Raw genomic sequence first — 16,886 nt, 5'->3', positions numbered from 1 at the left:
ATCTACAACAATGCAATGGATATTAGTTTCTCTTCAGCTGTTACAGATTGTATATCACTGATTCATTAATGTTAGAAGGCACTGTGAACATTGTTTGACCTTCAGAACATTGCAATGATGCCCTGAGCATCAGCATATAACATATGGGACTTACTCTTCCACTGCAATGGGAATTACTTTAATCCCTCAGGAGGAGAATAGGGCCCTACATGCCATCTAATTACAGCCCAAGCAATCCCCTCCTGTGTTGTGGAGAAAGATGGAGAAGCTCTGTAGTGAAGAAACACTGTTGTAGAGCTCAAACACTAACCCTCTTAAGAGAGCTTCACATAGCCTAGTAGAAAGGAGGACCAGGGATGACTGCTAGAAACAAAGGTCTCAATTTTGAATGTTAACAGTTTTTAGACAGAGCAATGTTGAAGGTATTACTCTTGACATACAAAAGGCTCCTCCAGACAGCAGCCAACCACTGTTCCACTGAGGCTAGCTTGAGCATGCCATCTTCGTGTCTTTCTTTTGGATAGGCTGTAATAAGATCAAGGGATATTTCACTTTTGAGACTGAAGGGTGCTGAGTGGTGGTAAGAATTCATGTGGGCTGAATCTCCCACGAACTCCTATAAAAGGAGAGATCTGCTCTGGAAAAACTGAATTAAATGTTCTGGACCACAATCTCTTCTGGTGTAAACAGGCATTTCTCCACTGGCTTCAATGCAGTTGCACCAATTTACACGAGCAGAGAATTTGGCCTTTGTGTCTCCTTAAAGGACCCATAGAGGGAAGCAGTTGCCTGGCTGATATGCCCAAAGGTATCTAAAGTCTTAATGGTTTGAGACCTGTCTACCTTGTAGGTCTAATCAGCCCTCTGAATTGCTATTGGAATCCAATAGATATGGACAAACATTTTGCGAAGACACCACCTCCAGATCAAATTTCTTTTACTTCCCCCACCTTCCTCCAGTAAATGTACTGAGAAGGCTGTGGAATGTAAACATATAAAAATGGAGACTAATTCACTATTGTTCTAAGGTAAGAAGCAGCTGACTCCACATAAATCAGTGGTCTAAATTGGCAATAATAATCCAATCTTGCAGCTATGTGGTCTTGAAGAGCCGAGCTAATGTATGGATACATTTGCTGTCCTTTCCAGCAAATGTCAAGGAAGTTCATGACTAGAACTGACATGCATGAATGTCTTCCTCTTTAGAAGTCCTTCTAAAGCATATTAACATTATTTTTTCCCAGTAGCATCCATAACAAGTTAGGTGTATGATGGTTGTGCCAAGAGGACAGTCAGGATCAGGGATCCAGTGTGTAAGCCCAGTAAAAGAAGGTTGCTGCCCTGGACAGGCTAAATACCGTACAAACATAGTATCTGCCATACTTTTTTTGGGGGGGCTAGTAAAACTACTTGCTCAAGAAAACTAAAAATTCATTTTGTCACTGTAGAAATGTGTATGGGGAGGGGAAAAGGGATTAGGGCCATATACTGAAGCCCTTACTCAGTACTTATTCATGCAAAACTCCCATGGTCTTATCATTCAGTATTCTGTCCTCAGATAGTTGCAGGTGATACTTTCTGAAATCAATAGGAATTACTCATACATACTTCAAGGCAGATTTTGGCCCACTGTAAGAACTTTAGTGTATATGGCCCCATGGTTGGTTGTATCTCCATCACTGCATTTTGACTAGTTTCCCAAACCTTCATCTCTCTTTTGACAGGTTGCAACACAAGAAACATTCAGCACCAGTGATTAAAGATATTGAAAGAGGCTACCATGTTAGTAACTTCTTCCAGCACTGCGGCATTAATCTGGTATGCTATTTACCCTACATTTTCTTAGCGCTGAATTCAGAGGATCAGAAAATACCATCATATAGTAAATGGTGAGTAAACACCTCTATGATGTTTAGACACACACTTCAATTGCTTGCTTGCTTCTTTTTGAAGGATCAGCAGAATAGAGAAATCATGGTTGAGGTACTCATTAAAATGTGCCTATTTTGGCAGCTTGGTCAAAAACAAAGCTGACACAGCTGCAGAAAGAAAGCAGCTTTCCCAAAGATTAGCAAAAGTAGGACCTTATCTGAAATAACACAAACTGACTTATCTTGGAAAAACCCCTGGAAGATGTCCTCCATTTCTCTTGCTGAAATCCTGTTACTAGTTGTCACATCTTCCACTCATTTCAAATGGACCCTTTGGGAGTCAACACATTTTTTTTTCTCTAGATGTCACTTCTCACAAATAGCTATAGTCTAACTGTAGTTTGTGAAATTCAGTTACATAGCAGAACATTTTGGCTTTTAACTCAGACATTTCTGACAAGGAAGAATGTGTTTTTGATACTATCAGGTACTACATCAGTGACTTACCACCACTTTATGCATTTATACATGCCTTATAAATAGAGCTGGTTAGGAATTTTTCAGTAACTAAAACGTTTTATCATTGGGAAATGCTGATTTGTTGAAACTGAAACTTTTTGTGGAAAACTGTCAGCGTCAATGAATTTTTCAACTCTAAAAAAGGCTGGAAAGAATTTTTTTTTAATTGTGGAGAGGTCTGTTTTGATATTTTTAAATGAAAAATTTTGGTTGTGGGGTTTGGACCAACTTTTCATTTAGAAATTTAAGCTAACTAGTAAAAACAATCTAAATTGAACGTTTTGAAATTGTTTTAACAATGTTTCAGTTGATCAAAACGACTTTAATGAATCACAATTTTTTAAAAATTTTTCAAGAATTCATCTTTTTGTCCCAATGCAGGATGGGGAAAAAATTTTGAAATTAGGAAATTTTCATGAGCTGGAAAAACCATTTCTGGAACATCTGTGTGAAGGCCTTCGGCGGGGGATTGCAGAGCATGAATAACAGGAAGGGGGTTTGAGGGTTTGTGTTTACTTTGTACTGAGAATTTAAAAAAAAAAAAGTTAGTTATAACTATAGATGCCATGAAAAATATGACAGGTTTCAGAGTAGCAGCTGTGTTAGTCTGTATTCGCAAAAAGAAAAGGAGTACTTGCGGCACGTTAGAGACTAACCAATTTATTTGAGCATAAGCTTTCGTGAGCTACAGCTCACTTCATCGGATGTATGCCGTGGAAAATACAGTGGGGAGATTTATATACATAGAGAACATGAAACAATGGGTGTTACCATACACACTGTAAGGAGAGTGATCACTTAAGGTGAGCTATTACCACCAGGAGAGCGGGGGGGACCTTCTGTAGTGAAAATCAAGGTGGGCTATTTCCAGCAGTTGACAAAGTCTGAGGAACAGCGTGGGGTGGAGGGGGGAATAAACATAAAAATATGATTGCTCTGGGCTTGTTGGTACCTAGACAAATACAGGAGGGGGGTCAGAGGTAGCTGTACTCCAGACCCTCCCAGCGAGCTGGACCTGGATCCTGCCACCAGCTAGAACCCCCTCAGTCTACCAGCCACCTCTCCAGGGCTGCTCTTGCCTGGGAAGAGTCTGCTGTGGAGACAGCAAATCTCCATACTGCCCATGGCCTCTCCTGGTGGAAAGGGGGACATCTCTCAAACCATAGCAGAACCTTTTCCCCTGTGCCCAGTCTAGCCCACAGTCCTCGCCCACCGGCCTCTCCTCCACTTGACCCGTCCCCTCCTCAGTGCGTTTGGGGGGGGGGGCGCTGCCCCCTGAGCTGCTCCTTTGCCCCGCTCCCACAATCACCCCCAGCGCCTGCCCCCACACAAGCCGCTTCGCTACCCTCGCTTTGCTGCTGTCTCTGATCTGCACCTGCTGAGTCTCCTTCTCACCCCGCCCAGCGCCCCCAGGTTTCCCCATCTCCCTCCCCCCACAGCGCCGCTGCCCCTGCCCCCGCAGTCCTGCGCCGGGGCCCGCTGTCCCGGGGCACACGCCCCTCGAGGCCGCCCCGCTGGCGCGTGCCTGGTGCGGGGTCCCTGCGAGGCCGGGGGCTGTCCTAGAGACCCGCCCCCGGTTCTCGGAAGGGGTCCAAGCTCCGGCCCGGCGGCGCGGGGCCCCCGGGCGAGGTGACGGGGGCCGGCCCCGCACCTAGGTGCAGGACCCAGGCGGTGGGGGCGGGGCCGCTCGGCCCGGCTCCCCTCCTCCGGGTGGGCTCGCGCGTGCTGCGCGGGGAGGGCGAGCCAGAGCCCGGAGTGTGCAGCCGGCGCCGAGCTTTCCATGAACAGTCCTGTCGGGCAGGGCGAGCAGCGCGGGCGGGCTCCGGCACATCCGCCAGCAGCGGCGGCCGCGGCAGCAGCCTCCTCGGGAGCCCGGCAGGTAGGTGCGTGCGGTCCCGCAGCAGCTGCCCCACCGAGAGCTGCTGCTTGGCGCTTTCTCCGCGCCCAGCCGTCCCGGGGTGCTTGGCTGGCGCCGGGGGCGGGTGGACGGAGAAGCGTCGGGATTTGGGGTGTTGGTTGGGTCGGTTACACTCACGGGTCTCTCCGGTGACGACAAACCCCCAGCGAGCCCGTTACTGGCACTTTGTAATGCACGGGGACCCGGCGGTCCTGCCCCGAGAATAGCCTCTACCTGTGGCATCTACCTGCCCTGCTCATGCCTCGCGCTTGAACCTGCTCTCAGGCCAGCTCTGTGTCAGCGAGGCTGGAGCGAGATCTCTATGTCCGTGCCACTTGCCTGAAGTTTCTTTACACCCTGTGGTACCTTGTGGGGCGTATGATGTCTTGGGAATGATCTTTGTTTGCTTGTGCAGTTCTGAAAATGCAGAATTTCTGAAAACACATCCAGTGTTTCTAGCATGTAACGGTGAGATGTTTCTAAAAGTTTGGTTCACAAGCTATTTTAATGCTTTGTGAGATGTGCAAAAAAATGGCTTTGCTTAAAATTTAGGATTTTCTACAGGGTGAACTAAATATCAAGCTCAGTTTCTATTCCCATCTATAAATAACACTTATAATGTAACTGCAGGTAGCTACATCTTAGAGAGAGAGAGGGGCTTATATCCAACAATATCAAATTGTGAACAGTTGCAAAAAGGGAATCTAAGACTCTTGGCTACTATAAAAAGGCAACTAAGTTGGAATTGAAACTGTGATCCTGTTAGTAGCTATAATCTTAGATTTCATTATATCAAATCTTAGGGGGCTATTCCCTCATTTAAAAGACCAGGTTATAGATTTAGGTAGTTATTAACTCTTTGCTGCACATGCATAAATTATTTATTATATGTATGTAAAGCAACCACCAAACACCTGTTAAGAATACTGCATGTCAGCCTATCACATAGATTTGTCTTCTTGCTGAGCTATTTGCTGAACATTTCCTATTTTCTCCCTATTTGCACCCTGTCATGTTCTTTTCCTCCACAATGTTATCAACAGTGGCACAGAATGCTTGAGATGCTCCTAGATGCCAAGAGCTTTGGTAATGAAGGTCAATGAACAGGAATTTGCCTAATGCCAGTGTAAAGTCATTCCTGTTCCCAGTTTTCTCCCCAGAGGGTGACTGCTTGAAGGTGGTTAACCCCAGCCTAACCTGATTTTACCTATACATTTTGGATTGCAGAAGTAATTAGGTACAGGCACTCTTAAGGCCCTACCAAGAACTGAATCAGTTCTCTCTGTTCCTCATTTTGTTATTCACTGAGCTAAACACTGACTTCTTGTTAACATGAAATCTTTGTTCTATTGAAGTAGACAGGGTGAAGAGAGAAAAAAAGTGTCAGCATGAAACAAATAAGTGTTGTTAACTTGAATGACTAAAATATCAGACTCTTACACTAAAGAGCTACTGTTTATATCACTTTTATTTAATGAACATGATAGTTCACCTGTTTACAGAAAAAATAGGCATTGATGGTTCTGATGCTCTTCACCTTTTTATTTTTGTTTGAGTTGTTTTTTTATTGTTTGAGAAAGGATGGTGAGGCCGTATTGGAGACTTAGATAGTGGTGGTTGGAATATTTTTCTCTAAACAATGCATTGGGATGTGACAAATGTTCTATGAAGACACACATTTCAAATGAGATGCTATAGGAATGGTTGACAGAGCAGTCTGCATCTGGATTTTAAAGAGATTGTTCATTCAGCTCAATATGTTCATGAACTTCAGTTGATGGTGTTAATGTTTGAAAAGAGTGAACTGTGTCTGTTTAACAATGTGCACAGTGAAAGTGCTGGAAATAAGATTTTGTTTTAAAAAAAATATATCTCTAGATGTTTTCTTGTATGTTAAATGTAACTTGCGTATTGTCAGTCCTTTGTTATGTATGAAACAGTTCTTGGACAAAAATAGGTGAACTATGTTCATTTAAAAAATAAATTAGTCATTGTTTAGAACTTTTTAACAAGCTACAATATTGCACTGTTTTATAAAGAAATCTATTGAACAAAAATGAAGAGCAAAGTTTTTTTCAAGAGTAAATTGAGCATTCTTTGGATATTATCTGAATCATTTGTATCTGGAAAACATGCAGCCCTCACCCAATGACACTCTAGATATGCTGACATTAAATTTTCCCAGTGTCTTACTAAAAGTATTTTTGCAGAAGATGAAATAACATTTTAAATCAACATGATTGTGCTTCAGTTTTAGTCTGTAATTAAAAAACACACTGATTTGAAAACATAGAGAGAGCTTAGTAACATATTTATAGCTTGTTAATGTGTTTCCAAGACTTGTAATTTCAATTCACTTATTTTCTTTGCTTAGCTGCATTTGAACTTAGATTTAAATCTATGTTCTCAATAGAGATGAGTGAACTTTAAAGAAAATCAGGTCAGGCATAGATTCCGGGCATGTAACCCTTTTTGGATGCCCAGAAATAGCCACCAGAAATAGCATGACAAATTTCTTTTTCATGAACAAAGCTTTTTTTCTTTTCTTTTAAGGAAGAAAGAAGCTTCATAGAATCTCTACAGATATCGGAGCCTTGTAGAATGGATGTTTCTAGCTTATTTTATTAGAATTAATATAGCTAGTGTAATTTCTACTTTTCTGCTGTTGGACTTAGGGCCACTTGACTTCAGAAGTATGAGATTATTGGGGTTTATTTTAAAATAAAGATTTCTTTCTTTAAAAAAAAAAGGATTATCTTTGTATGCAGCTCATGAGCTTTTTCCTTAGAGGCAGATGCCGCTCATCTGTAGAAAAAAGGTTTGGGGGCATTAGATGTTTGGAAATTGACAAAAAAAAACAAAAGAAAATACCAGGAAAGGAATAAATTTGTTACTTGTTTTTTCTCAAATAGCTAATAAGAAAGCAGTTGGATTGACATAAGGTATAGAAAAAATAGAACTCTCTTATTATTTGAAACAACAGGTAGAATTAAACTACCACATACCTTGTTTTTCAGGACTTCACAATTGAAGTAAATGATTAGTTTATCCTACAGTAAATGGAGCAGATCATAACCTCTTCCCGTGCTTTCTTTGCTCTCTATTGGACAGGTTCAATTGCTAAGAAGCGATGAATTTTTAATCCCTAAGTAGATGATGTCATAATGACATCATCACATCCTTCATTTGATTGATTCTCATAAAAGAACAGTAATGAGATTTGATATGCATGTCTTAAAATTCTCCCTTCCCTTCAGGGGATTGCCTGACCTGCATGGCAAATTCCAGTGAATAACACTGAGTTCCAGCAAAAAAGACATTCCTTTTTGGAAGCCAGGGTGGGACATGAAGGAGCAATGGACTGATCCTGATCGACTTAGAATTTAAGGACTTACGTTCTCCCCATTTGAAGTTTAATCATTTATCTAGAAGTGGAGACATTGACCAATATTTTCAAACTTGGTGCTGCTAAATCCATGTTTAGGCACCTAAGCAAAGGTGACTTGATTTTCAAAGGTGCTGAGCATATTCAGTTTATACTCACTTCACTTGGATTTGTGGAAGTTCAGCACTTCTGAAAATCAGGCCACTTTTATTTATGTTTGGATACCTAAGTTTAGGCACCCAGGTTGGCAAATGTTGATCATTAAGCACAAATATATTTGAAAGCTTTTTCCCCCCAAAAAACTACCAATCAAACCAAAATATTAGCCATAACTGTAACTGGGTATAATCTGATGATAATTGCAATGTTAGTTTTCTATGTTGATAACTATAAACTCTAATTAAAATAGTTGAAACTCTGATACAGTTGTATTAATACAGCAGAATTCTCCTATCATAAGCTTAGATTTAATGAAACTCGGTTTATTGAGAAGCAGAGCAACAATCCTAAACTCTTTCAGTGCATTATTGTGTGAACATTGTAATTTTGATTATAGTAAGCCCTGTTTATAATGGAATTGTTCTTTGATTTAAATTCTTGTAAGAAAACTTTATTGTTTTTCATAAGGTAATCTGCTACAATTTTTAATTTTTAGTACAAAATTTTGGTATCATGTTTATTACACTAAAGCAAGGGTTTTAAAAGGAAAGACGTAATTTAAATGATGGCTGGGGTAGGCTGCTGGTTTATAGAGCAGCTTGGGTATTTTTGCACAGATCTATGAATATTCATAGAATTCTGTAAGTATAAGATAAATCACATGCAGCTTATTTTATACACTCTTTTATCTTAATCATTAATTGTATATGATAAATTTGAAATAATTCTGAGATTCAGCCATCAGGTTAAGTGAACTGTTCTTAATAAACTTGGAAGGCTTTTATTTCATTTGTGTGCGTGCGTAAATTTTGCTTTATCTCTCTCTTTATAAAGTATTGTGCATGATGAAAGACAGGGAAAAGAGGTGGTCTTCATGTTGCTGTTGGTTCTTTATTGGGGTTTGGAAGGAGTTAAAGAATGAAGCCAACCTCTTACAAGCACCATCCTGGCGATTGCAGTTACTGCTCTCATCTTTGATTCTCAAAGACAACCACCAAGTTTGGTGAATATCCTGGAACTACATTTCAAAAGAAGCCAATGATTTAATAACCATGGGCAGGCTAATCTCAATGCAAGAGCTGGTGTTGAGTTGAATTAATGATATCAACTTATTTACTTAAGACACAGAAATCTTACATCATCAGGCCTGTCAACTTCTGTAGTTCACCAGTGTTGTATTAGGAACTGTTGAGTAGTGATTGGGCATGGGCATTGTTAACAAGCAAGGAGGATGGTTGTTTTATAATTGAATCCATAAATGGTAGGCACCCACACGTTATTGGTGCCAGATACATTTCTAAATAAATCCCATAAGCCTGTCTGCACCCATCTTGCATGAAATAATGAATTTTCATGAGCTGTAAACCTGTTCTAGAATGTCTCAAGTATGACAAACAAACGATAGAACCCTAGTGTTAGAGAGAATCCTGATTTGATAATATTCTATGGAAATTTCTTTTCACTCTCCTCTCAGGATTGGCCACATGCTGTGAATCTTCTAGCTTGTGCCTGCATTGTACATTGAAAACAAAAGATGGGTTTGGACTTTGTGAAACATCTATGCCTTCTGACTGAATTTTAGATGATCACCAATGACATTTACATGGTTGTGCTGTAATGCAGTGACATATTTGGTTATATAAAATATGGAAAGCCAAGCATCTCAGAACCTTTTCTGAATGCTTTCTACTAGAGACTGTTACTGCAATAATGACCTTCTTGAACATGAGATGACTGCACCGACTTGGCCAAACAGAGAAGAACAATGAACATTTTCATTTTGGAAAAACAAGGTCAGTTGTGGCAATTGTTGAAGAAAATGAAAATGAGGCAGTCATGTCTTGTCATTGTACTGATTTAATGATAGTAAACAAGATGTGCAGTTTTTGTATTATATTATGTAAAAATACAAAAGGATGTAAAGCAGAACTTGATGCAAATCAACAGTTACTGTATCTATGTTATGTCTGATAGTTAACACAAATTAATACATTTCAAAAGTAAAAACAGCACAGTGACTGAAATATTCTGTTCCATTTGCTCTCTAAAGAATTATCTTAATCTGCTAAGGATATGAATAGGCAGCAAATTTTATGTTTGTTTTCCATTTTTGTTTTAGGCTCTAAATCAGAATAAATTTAGACACTGAATAGGTTACTACTGTTCCTAAAACATCTTTTAGTATTTTTCCATGTTTATTTTATAAAGGAATTCATCATAGAACATGAGACTTCTTCACACTGTTTTTACTGGTTCACTTAATAGGAACAAAATGTGTAGCCACACTTTAGAAGTGTGTTTCTTTCAGATAAACAAAAAGTTATGATGTCTCCTTAGATAAGGGAGCAAATCAACTTGACTAATTGATGCAAAACTTCTGTTAACTTCAGGGGATGTTTTCTTTCAGGATTTGGTCCTAAATTTACTAGTGCTGAAAATGATTTAAAAAATTATTTTCGGTTTTTTCCTTCACAAATTCAAAGTACCAAGAAGTTCAAACATCAATTTGTAAATAGTAGTGTTAGCAATGAAATGTGTGAGATTGCAAAGAAACACTAGCATTTTGTAGGGATATTCTGTGGTTATGCAAAATGAATTTGTAATGATTTTAACAATTATTTAAAATTAGGCAAATACACAAGCTTGTGAAAATGAGGATGCTGACAGTATCGGCAGTGGTAACTGTGTAATCTGCAAGCCAGGGACTAAATACTGCTCAGTAACAGTAATACCTGGAGTAACTTCATTAGCTTTCGTGTCAATACTTTGGATTTAGCCCAGGGTAATAGGCCCAACATAGTCAGACAATTTAAATTCTGATCTCTTTATGTTTCTGTTCCAATTTCTCACACTGCCAGTGTGATCAGCTTTTAACATGAAGAGACACTGCAGGTTTTAGCTATAATTCTGCGTTCATACTGGTTCACTCATAGTTCTGCAATGCAAAACCCGTCAGATGTATTTTCATTTGGAAACCTGGAATGCACAGAAGGTGTAGATTCTGTGGTAAAAGGCAAATATTGCACACTAGCTACTAAACCACTTACCAGTATTCACTTCAGCATTTTGTAAATGGAATATTTGTCTTGCTCTTAAGAAATCCAGATGTGCAAATGTTGTTCATGGAAATAGAGTAAATAAATCAAAACCATATTTCTACCTGACTTGAAGTGGGCATTATCCACTACATAGATTCAGATGTAGGTTTTGACAATCTAACTTTAAGATTTAAATCTCAATAAGCCAGAGACTCATTTCCACGTTTATTGTTCTGAAATCATTTCCAGGCACCGAATTGCATCTCAAAAAGAATATCCGTTGCTGGACAATGAATTAAAAACACTACAATATATTTTTAGTCACTTCAAATAGTGAATAAATGTTTAACTTTTACTCTCACAATTTTATTAGCAAGAAATCCAGTTATTTATTTTTATAGCCTTCACACTGTTACTTAAGCCTGACTGTAACCTAAGCTATAGAATTATCCTTGATTAAAAATAGGTTAATGAATATAAATTTGAATGATCCATCAGATCTAAAGATATACCATAAGTCAAATCAAGCCTGACATCTGTACTTTTAAGCTATATGATTTTTATTACCATATTTTATGAAAAATATTTAATATATGGGGAAATCTGGTCAAGTTTTTACCTTTCTTTTTTTACACCACTTCTTAAAAACACAGTAAATATTATAAGAAGGATACATAAGGAAGGGAGTAAAGATTTTTTTTTAAATAGAAAAATTTATTAATTTCATTTTGATATTGGAATATTTTGCCTTTGCAGTGTCTGACCAGTCTATATATAATAGTTAATTATATAGCTCCATAAACTAAGTGACAAAAGCAAAACTGTGCACAGTAAAAAGGAAGAAGAGCCTCTTTTGGAATGGTTGAATATTGAATCGGAGGCAAGAGTACATGTCAGAAACCTATTTGCTTGGGAAGTTTCATTTTAAAAAGTAAATATACCTTTTCAGACAGACTGTATGTCTGTTACATTCCATCTCTTTGTTGCATTTAAGGGAGAAAATAGAAATATCAGATTTTCTATCACAAGGGCTGATCCTGCATTCCTTGTGCAAGCAAAACTTCCATTTACTTATTCATCTCTCTTCATTAAATAAAGTGACACAACTGACCCCAAGATGTGAACCTCTTTTCAGATATGTGTTTTCTGAATATATGCTATCATAAATATAAAGGGAAGGCTAACCACCTTTAAATCCCTCCTGGCCAGAGGAAAAAACCCTTTCACCTGTAAGGGGTTAAGAAGCTAAAGATAACCTCGCTGGCACCTGACCAAAATGACTAATGAGGAGACAAGATACTTTCAAAGCTGGGGTGAGGGGGAAACAAAGGGTTCTCTGTCTATGTTTTTCTTTTGCTGGGACCAGAGCAGGAATGCAGGTCAGAACTCCTGTAAAGGATTAATAAGCAATCTAGTTAGATGTGCGTTCGATTCTGTTTTGTTTAAATGGCTGATAAAATAAGTTGTACTGAATGGAATGTATATTCCGGTTTTTGTGTCTTTCTGTAACTTAAGGTTTTGCCTAGAGGGATTCTCTATGTTTTGAATCTGATTACCCTGTAAGGTATTTACCATCCTGATTTTACAGAGGTGATTCTTTTACTTTTTCTTCAATTAAAATTCTTCTTTTAAGAACCTGATTGCTTTTTCATTGTTCTTAAGATCCAAGGGTTTGGGTCTCTGTTCACCTATGCAAATTGGTGAGGATTTTTATCAAGCCTTCCCCAGGAAAGGGAGTGTAGGGTTTGGGAGGATTTTGGTGGGGAAAGATGTTTCCAAGCAGACTCTTTCCTGGTTATATTTGTGAGACGCTTGGTGGTGGCAGCAATAAAATACAGGGACAAAAGAAAAAATAGTTTGTACCCTGGGGAAGTTTTAACCTAAGCTGGTAAAAATAAGCTTAGGGGGTTTTCATGCAGGTCCCCACATCTGTACCCTAGAGGTCAGAGTGAGGAAGGAATCTTGACATGGTGGCAGAGCGGTGGGATTAACTTGAAATCATTTTGACATCAATTTGAGATTTTTTTGAACCAGAAGCACAGATTTTTTAAAAGAAAATATTTTTTTTCCTTTGGGCTGCTGGAAAGCAGGTTTTAAGCTGAAAGCAGTTAGAGTTTTTGTCTCTGCTTGGGAGCCAGAGCAGAGACAAAAGGGAATTGTCTTTTGTGAGCTGGAGTTTTCTCTACTTATAGGCAGGGTAGTTAACCTCCTGCAGGGAAATTCACAAGTCTTCACAGACCTGAAGTTGATTTTTTTTTTTAACCTAAGAGCAACTAGAGGGGTTTTCTGTCTATTTGCCTGGAGACAAAGGTGTTGGTTTTGGGGGAGGCGGGGTTAGGATTTTTCTGTAGGCTGGCAATCACTATCAGAGAACATAGGTATCCGGTTACAGCACAACATACATACATACATACATACATACATATATATATATTTGACAAGCCAAGTTTTTTTGTTTGTTTTGTTTTATTTCTAACTCTCGGGTGTAAAGTTAGTTAAAAACAGAGAGGCTAACATGACAGAAACCAAAGCACAATACAAATTGGAGTTAACCAGACTGGAGGCAGCGAAAGAGGCAGAAAAAGCCCTAGAGACTGCCCACAGGAGAGCCATGGAGGCAAGGGAAGAAGAAATGGAGGAGAAGGAAAAAGAGAGGAAGCATGCACTGGAGATGGAGAAGGTAAGGGCTGAGCAGAACCTACTGGATAACCCTAACAATCCTTCCCCAACAATCCACAAATGGGAGCGACTGTGTCCACGGTATAATGAATCCAGTGATATTGCTGAATATTTTCTCACCTTTGAGAGACTGTGCATTCTCCATAAAATTCCTGAAGCTCACAAGATGACCACATTGGTCGCAAAATTGACTGGAAGAGCTCTGGACATATTCAATAAGATGCTTATTGATGAGGCTTCTGACTATAATAAGTTCAAGGATTTGGTTTTAAAGCAATTTCAAATTACATCTGAAACGTACAGAGTAAAATTTTGAACCCTTAAGAGAGGGCCTGGACTAAGTAATGTGGCTTATCTAAACCAGATGAAGGATCTGTTAGATAAATGGGTCCAAGGAAGGGGCGTCACTAGCTTTAACGGAATGCATGATTTGATAGCTCAGGAGCAATTCCTGAATATGTCCAAGGAGGAAATAAAGTGTTTATGGGATAAGGAAATGGACTCTGCAGAAAGTCTTGCTTCTTATGCTGATCAATACAAGCAGTCCCAGACCACCAAAGAGGTGGGGCAAGCCGGAACAAAACAGGTGGAGGGAGGAGAGAGGAACAACCCTGGTCGCACTTGGAGCGGATACCCGAAGGGAAACCCTCAGACCACCCCCTACTACCGGGGCAGCCCGAGGCCCCAACTACACACCAAGGAATACTCCAGACACCTTATCGTCCTGCCACACGGTTCTCCAGCAACCCACCTTGCCCCAGTGATCCGTCAGCTAGACGATGTTTTAAATGTAGTGAGCTGGGGCATGTATAGGCCAACTGCCCCAAGAACCCCAACAGATTACAGTTCATTGCACCGGAATCACACCAGAGGTCTTCAGGCCCAGATACCTCCCAGATACCCTTGGAGCAGAGTGCAAGTGTTGGCTATCCATGCTTCCTTAGTGGACCCCACTTTAATCAACCCAGAGATCCAAGTGACAATTCAACCCTTCAAGTCTAACTCTTTCAATTTGCCTACAGCCAAGTTGCCTGTCCAGTGCAAGGGCTGGTCAGGAACGTGGTCTTTTGCAGTATATGATGATTATCCCATCCCCATGCTGTTGGGGGAAGACTTGGCCAATCATGTGAAGCTAGCCAAGAGGGTGGGAATGGTCACCCACAGCCAGGCTAAGCAAGCCGTCACGCCTAGCTCTGTTCCGGAAACTTCTACCAGGACCCAGTCAGAGGTGATGGAACCGGACCCCATGCCAGCATCTGTAACAGCAGTAGTGGATCCAGTCCCAGAGACCCAGACAGAGCCAGTCCCAGAACTGGAACCGGTGGAACAACCAGCACCAGACCCATTGCCAACACTGAATCCAGTACTTGCAACCCCAACACCAGAGGGCCCCACCGAACCTGAACCAGCAGCAGCAGATAACCCTACACAAGAGGCTCAGCCCGAGCCTGAAACCCAACATAGTGCACCAGCGGAGAGCGGTTCACAGTCAACAGAAACAGCCCCATCCCCCTACATTGCTTCCAGAGGGACCAAGCCTAGGTCCACAATCCAATGAGGAACTGATGTCTCCAGCATCAAGGGAAGAGTTCCAGACCGAACAGGAAGCAGATGAATGCCTCCAGAGAGCTTGGACGGTGGCACGGAGCAACCCACCGCCTCTCAGCTCTTCTAATCGATCCAGGTTTGTTGTAGAAAGAGGACTTTTGTACAAGGAAACTCTTTCTGGTGGACACCAGGAAGACTGGCATCCTCAGAGACAGTTGGTAGTTCCAACTAAGTACCGGGTCAAGCTCTTGTGCTTAGCCCACAATCATCCTAGTAGCCATGCTGGGGTGAACAGGACCAAAGACCGTTTGGGGGGGTCATTCCACTGGGAGGGAATGGGCAAGGATGTTTCTACCTATGTCCGGTCTTGTGAAGTATGCCAAAGAGTTGGAAAACCCCAAGACCAGGTCAAAGCCCCTCTCCAGCCACTCCCCATCATTGAAGTTCCATTTCTGTGAGTAGCTGTGGATATTCTGGGTCCTTTTCCAAAAAAGACACCCGGAGGAAAGCAGTACATACTGACTTTCATGGATTTTGCCACCCGATGGCCAGAAACAGTAGCTCTGAGCAACACCAGGGCTAAAAGTGTGTGCCAGGCACTAGCAGACATTTTTGCCACGGTAGGTTGGCCCTCCGACATCCTCACAGATGCAGGAACTAATTTCCTGGCAGGAACTATGGAAAGCCTTTGGGAAGCTCATGGGGTGAATCACTGGGTTGCCACCCCTTACCATCATCAAACAAATGGCCTGGTGGAGAAATTTAATGGGACTTTGGGGGCCATGATACGTAAATTAATAAATGAGCACTCCGATGATTGGGACCTAGTGTTGCAGCAGTTGCTCTTGCCTACAGAGCTGTACCACATCCCAGTTTAGGGTTTTCACCATTTGAACTTGTATATGGCCGCAAGTTTAAGGGGCCATTACAATTGGTGAAGCAGCAATGGGAGGGGTTTACACCTTCTCCAGGAACTAACATTCTGGACTTTGTAACCAACCTACAAAACACCCTCCGAACCTCTTTAGCCCTTGCTAAAGAAAACCTAAATGATGCTCAAAAAGAGCAAAAAGCCTGGTATGATAAACATGCCAGAGAGCGTCCCTTCAAAGTAGGGGACCAGGTCATGGTCTTAAAGGCACTCGAGGCCCATAAAATGGAAGCGTCATGGGAAGGGTCATTCACGGTCCAGGAGCGCCTGGGAGCTGTTAATTATCTCATAGCATTCCCCACCTCAAACCGAAAGCCTAAGGTGTACCATATTAATTCTCTAAAGCTCTTTTATTCCAGAGAATTAAAGGTTTGTCAGTTTACAGCCTAGGGAGGAGATGACGCTGAGTGGCCTGAAGGTGTCTACTATGAAGGGAAAAGTGCTGGTGGCGTGGAAAAGGTGAACCTCTCCATTACCCTTGGGCGTATGCAGCGACAGCAGATCAAGCCCCTCTGAAAGTGCATGGGCATCTCCAGTGGTTCTAGTTCCCAAACCAGATGGGGAAATACATTTTTGAGTGGACTACCGTAAGCTAAATGCTGTAACTCGCCCAGACAACTATCCAATGCCACGCACAGATGAACTATTAGAGAAACTGGGACGGGCCCAGTTCATCTCTACCTTGGACTTAATCAAGGGGTACTGGCAGGTACCGCTAGATGAATCCGCCAAGGAAAGATCAGACTTCACCACACATGTCGGGCTGTATGAATTTAATGTACTCCCTTTCGGGCTGCGGAATGCACCTGCCACCTTCCAAAGACTTGTAGATGGTCTCCTAGCAGGATTAGGAGAATAT

General features: G+C 41.1%; 1 protein-coding gene across 4 annotated transcripts in view; it reads left to right on the top strand.

Moving 5' to 3' along the window:
• The first annotated feature begins 4,120 nt into the window (after positions 1-4,120).
• Positions 4,121-16,886, top strand: part of SLC6A1 (solute carrier family 6 member 1) — a 109,086-nt gene continuing 96,320 nt past the window's right edge. For 2 of the 4 annotated variants that reach the window (XM_074958197.1, XM_074958196.1), the window contains exons 1-2: positions 4,122-4,269; positions 9,525-9,624. The gene's annotated coding sequence lies outside the window, so the exon portion shown is untranslated. Of the gene's footprint in view, positions 4,270-9,305; positions 9,625-16,886 lie in introns of all 4 variants that reach the window. The other 2 variants (XM_074958195.1, XM_074958194.1) reach the window with 2 other exon arrangements.

Source organism: Natator depressus, chromosome 7 (assembly GCF_965152275.1).
Source record: "Natator depressus isolate rNatDep1 chromosome 7, rNatDep2.hap1, whole genome shotgun sequence".
Lineage (NCBI taxonomy): Eukaryota > Metazoa > Chordata > Testudines > Cheloniidae > Natator > Natator depressus.
This window is presented reverse-complemented; position numbering and strand designations above follow the sequence as displayed.